This window comes from Alosa sapidissima, chromosome 16 (assembly GCF_018492685.1).
Source record: "Alosa sapidissima isolate fAloSap1 chromosome 16, fAloSap1.pri, whole genome shotgun sequence".
Classification (NCBI taxonomy): domain Eukaryota; kingdom Metazoa; phylum Chordata; class Actinopteri; order Clupeiformes; family Clupeidae; genus Alosa; species Alosa sapidissima.
This window is the reverse complement of record NC_055972.1, coordinates 31,407,135-31,413,134: the sequence shown is the minus strand read 5'-3', so window position 1 is coordinate 31,413,134 and position 6,000 is coordinate 31,407,135.

Genomic DNA, 6,000 nt, shown 5'->3' with positions numbered 1-6,000 from the left:
CTCTAGAAGCCCAAGAAAGCCGAAGGAGGAGAAGATTGGAAGCCACTCTAACAGGAGAAGAGCAAGAGAAAAACGGACTTAAACTGACTTTTTATTTATCTGTGTTATTTTTGCTAGATATTTACTTTTATTTATTTGTTTAATGGGTTCAAATTTTGTTTCTTTGAATTTTGACATGACATTACTATAACATTCAAATATTGAAATATTATTAATTTCAAATACAAAATTTAGGTATGTTTTAAGTTTAACAAGTATTCTTAAAGAATGATCATTAAAATTCTGCATATATTTTTTGTACAGCTGTTTTTCGATTATATTCTTTGCTTGGGCTATCTTTTACCACTCACTCCAGTGGAAATATTGTGTAAAAATGATAAATCTTCTTCTTCTTCTTCTTCTTCTTCTTCTTCTTATTATTATTATTATTATTATAATAACCTTTTCTTTTTACCTTTTCAAAAATGAATGCTGCTCTAACTGCTTAACATACAGACATGTTGAAATAACCGTTTAAGTTTATACTTTTTGAGAAATGGGGGATTAAACATTTTAAAAAACATATTTTCTCTGTATGACATCACAATTGGGGCTCATTTAAAAGGGTCTTAAAGTAATCAGGTGCGGGTCCACCTGCATACAATCATGCGCTGCCTAAACTAGTCCTACACATCCTGTAATTAATCGCTTTTGAACCACACTGCTCAATTCTCTTCAAGACAGTTTACGTTCTTGGTGTCTGCTTCGTCCAACAAACTATGATGAAACGGACATTTTCCTACCACACCCAATGTAAGTTACAATTAATTTGTATTTTCTATGACATGCAAGAGGTTCAACCAGGCGCTCAGGTGAAGTTATCAAGTCCTCAAGCGGTGCTCTTGGGGTAAGGAAAATCCAATAAAGCAATAGCAGGTCCCAGGCACTCAAATATATAAGAGGAGAAGGAATTCTTTAAAAGGCTAAAAATGGCTTAGGTCATTTAAAATATTGAGCCAACATGTTTCGACCGAACATGGTCTTCTTCAGGGCAAAGTAGCAACATGAATGAGAATGCCACAGACTTATAAGTTAAGTCCCACCCACAATACAATAATTTCATTAACTCAATAAGATATAATCAATTAGCCTAATGAGTAAACAGGTCTGCAAGAAAACCACACACAGTAATCAAAAACTACACACACACAAAACAACACCAAAAAACAAACAGAAAACGTAGACTACCTGAAAAAAGAGCGGTGTACACCGATGGGTCTCTTAAGCCAACTCTCCTTCTTCTCAGGGGGAAGAAAACTGTGAACTAACTGATCACGAAGGGTCGGGCCCTCCTGTAAGAAACAAGGGGGGGTTCAGGAAAGACCTGTTGGAGGGTATGGTCAGAATTAACAATGGCCCAGTTATTCTGAATGATTCGTTTTATCAAGTTAGCCTCTGTACTATGTTGTATAACAAAAATAGGGCGAGATTGTGTGTTCCTCTTTCGTCTTCTCTTAATCAAGGTGTCAGGACGGTACAAAGATTGAGCTGGACCGTGCTTGAGCTACTATATCTGGTTTGTAGGCTCTTTTTATGAAACGTTCTGACATGTCGTCTGCCTGTTTATTAAAGTCCTCATCCTCATCGCAAATGCGGCGTAACCGCTGGAATTGGCCAAAAGGCACATTATTAACTAGACTGCATTTCCGGCGGGAACTGCGAAAGTGTGCTTGCCCTGGTCCGGTCAGCAACGTGAGCAGACAGTGGCATACGCTATGCTGAACCTGGCTTGATCCAGGCATTGTAACGGTGCCTTTCAGTGTTGGAGCAGTGGCAATATCCCAAAAGCTCTAGGAGAGGGCTATTCAACTATTGGCTTGCGGGTTGAATGTGATTCGTTGGATTTTACCTTTGGCCTGCCTTCGAATTTAGCTTCTATGACTGAGATCAAATCAATAAAATAAAATGACAGCAGTGATTGGCTGCAAAAATAAATAATGTCACGTGTCTTGCGCCTCTCAAACTGGGCTATCAGGTAACCTACAGAGGAATTGAAATTATGAAATATGACCAAGGCATTAAAAAGCTACTTGTTTGTCAGGATACTTTTTCACTGATTTATTTTTAAAAAAATATGAGCTATGAGTGTGAATATATTCCATCCCACAAATTATGTTTTACTGGTTTATTTGACAAATAATCTATATGGATTTGCTCTATAAAGACCGTATGTCTGTTTGGGATTGTTTTGTGAGCCTGGGGTTGTTTTGAGAGCCTATTGATGTAGCCTATCTCAGAATAAAGGAATACTTCATATTACTCTAAACCACCGTCTGTAAATCAACTGTATACTACTGTCTACATTGCACTATATTTCTTGACCTGTCTCTGTATGTTTCATCACCGTTCTATACTTTGCCTCACATTGCAACACAGCTCAGATCTTTGGTTGCTATGAAGGCCAGTCGTTCTAAATGGATGGTTGCTATGGCCAAAGGCCAGTTCTATCTCTGCCGTTGTCAAGCGGGCATATCGTAGAATTCTGATTAACCTTATCTTATTTAAAGGAGAATTCCGGTGTGATATTGACCTAAAGTGTATTGAAACATGATACCGAGTGTGAACGTATGTCTCATAGCCCATCTCGGCTTGTCCCCTGCACTCCAAAATCTGGCGCTAGTTAGCCGATGCTACCAACAGCTTTTTCAATAGTGGTACTTCGGCATCGGGCTAGCCATGCAAATAAATCACTGTTTTACACCCATTTACGAGGCTCAATGTATCTCCACACTTCATTGGTAGACTTCCGAGGGCCCTGACATTTAAAACGAGACATTGAGAACTTTGAAAAAGCACTGGTAGTTTACTTACAAGACGATTTATACAGACAGTATCTTCACGAAGTTTAGCGTTTGCAGCCATCTTGAATTTAGTCACGATAAGTCGAGCAACGAGTAAGAATGAACAGGTATGATAAGGGATCAGATTCCAAAAATAATTCAGTGGAAATGCATGGATTCCAGTTTCTTCCAGTAGCAGCAACTGGAATCCATGCATTTCCACTGAATTATTTTTATCATACCTTATCATACCTGTTCATTCTTACTCGTTGCTCGACTTATCGTGACTAAATTCAAGATGGCTGCAAACGTTAAACTTCGTGAAGATACTGTCTGTATAAATCGTCTTGTAAGTAAACTACCAGTGCTTTTTCAAAGTTCTCAATGTCTCGTTTTAAATGTCAGGGCCCTCGGAAGTCTACCAATGAAGTGTGGAGATACATTGAGCCTCGTAAATGGGTGTAAAACAGTGATTTATTTGCATGGCTAGCCCGATGCCGAAGCACCACTACTGAAAAAGCTGTTGGTAGCATCGGCTAACTAGCGCCAGATTTTGGAGTGCAGGGGACACGTCGAGATGGGCTATGAGACATACGTTCACACTCGGTATCATGTTTCAATAGACTTTAGGTCAATATCACACCGGAATTCTCCTTTAAAACATCTCTATTTTACTTATCCCACTTCCATACAGTGGGTCCCATTAAGAAGTGGCCACTTCATTCGCGCTTACCGTGATTCACACAGCAGCATTAATAAATTAATCTGTCACCATATGCCTATGCTTACGTTTGCAAAGAAAACATTTTAATTTGATCCACATGAAACGTTACATTTCATGTACATGTTGACAATGAGTAGGCTAGTTTTGGTTGTTGGTGGTGTTATTGCATCCCTTAGTTATGCCTACAATGCAAGTTCCCTCGCGATTGGAAGCTCCTGTAGACAATAGTAGACGCATTTCAAAACATCGCGTTAGGAGTCCTTGCCACTTCTTTTAAGCCGTCACAGACGTAGGTGCTACTTTTAGGGCTAAAGTGCTTCGTGAATTACTGTTAGTAAAAAAAAAATAGCAGTCCTAAAGTTACACGTGACGAAGTTACGAGTGCAAGCATCTCATATCAAATGACCATGGCATTACGCTAAACAACATAAATCCCAATTAGCAACATACAGTAGCACTACATCTCCTCCTCCCTATAGCTAGCCACACAAGAAATTAATGATACTAAATCTCTGCTTAGCATGCTTCTCCGCTTAGCATTCTAATAACAGAAGGGGCACATTTATGTTGACCACTACAACATGACTCATTATGTCTGTAACGTTAACTGTATAAAACACTTACTTTCATAAAGGACGCACACCATCCAGCACATGGAAACCGATATTTTAGGTTCTTGGCCACAAACTCAAAACGTGTCTCTCTGACGCCCTGTTCTAGAATCTTTGCTCTGAAGGCTGTGTTGCTAAGGCAACATCAAATAAACGAAATGATAGTCTTTCAGTATTAAATGTGTACGTGTGATTCCGAATGGATGTGTGTGGTTTGCAATTAGAATAAACAAGAAATAACATTTCCAATAATTTCCCATGATAAATTACATAATATTTGCACCTTCCTTACTTGGGAATCTCACACCGTATTTCAAGTAGGCTACACTAGTGAAATGCAATACAACGTTGCCACCTAGCGTTCAGATAGTTCTAGGCTATTTAACATTAACGTGACATTGATTGTTTATTCTTTCGTCAACTCCATGCTTTTAGGAAAACAATCTTTTTATCATAGTACCCTCTTCAATGAGCGATTACCAGCTCGTTTTTGTAACAGAGATAGCTGTTTATTATCCCTAGGTTTACAGAAACACCTATTCATATTAATACGTAGCCTATGGAGTGCTGCCGACCACTGTTCATTACGGCCCAGAATGCCTTGCATGTCTTTACAACAAAACAACACAGTAAAACCTAAATGCCCGTAAACATATGCATTTGCATACTCGTAACATTTTTAATAATACTCTCCCATCATGATATTTAACAATAATGAAAAATTTAATTTGAATACCGTCAATGTGAAAACAACTCTATTATGTAAGCTATATATAGCTACTGTTCTCCTTGCTATTTCAGTCCGTAAGTCCATACTATCCCATGGCAGAGCAAGGATTTCATGATTGGGCAAGGTTGCCCGGAGACATTGTGGCTGCCCAGAGACATTGAGCATACTTGAAGGCATTGTGATAGAAGGTGAATGGTGCAAAGGTGAATGTTGAGAGTTACCAAATAAATACCCGTGGGTGGTTTGCCAAATGAAGGAAACTTTTGGAATATTTCTTTTTTTTTTTTTAGCTTATGCACCCTCACACTGGAGTCCCCAGTTCATATACAAAATTTGGTATCGATATGTGACAGTGTTCCTGAGATATGGACGACTTCCTGTTTCGGAGCTTCGCCGCCGATTTCGTTTGGCTGTGACGGGCAAACGCTTTCGAAAATCAAAAATCCTTCCGCTAACATTTGTGAGGCTTGGTCCAAGGATAATGTACGTCAAGTTTCGTGGCGTTCGTATCAAATTTGTGACCTGTGAAAATTTAGTTTCGCTTTCTGTTCAATCCAATATGGCGGACGAACGGCACGCCCACCTGACGTCATCTTCGCGACCAACTTACACCGGTACTGACCGGACGTTTTAAAGTTGGAACGGTGTCTCTGTCTCAAAGGGCCTAGGCGCTAGGGCTGACAAAAAATTAGGGAGACGGGAAAAATAATAATAAAACTTAAGAAGAACAATAAGTGTGCTGCTTTGCAAGCACACTTAATAAGGTGTGAGGGATGAAAAGAATCTGCCCTAAGTATCGTATTCCTGGATGATTTCTTTCTGAATATAGTGGTATGTAGCTTCCCTTCTAAATCAATGGAAATGGTAAGGTCTAAAAAAATCACTTCAATTTGTCTCCATCTTTTACTCCATCCCCCAGTCTTGAAACTTTTGTGTATGCTTGGAAGTTAGCTTAACTGTCAAAATGTCATATAGTGTGACGCTGCATCATATGGTGTGACAGCTTTTTTCAAGTCACACTATATGACATTTCTGTCACACCCTATGACCAAATTGCATTTTTACATAAAAGTTCTTGTAAAAACATGTTTTAAATTCAGATATATGTTTTTTGTT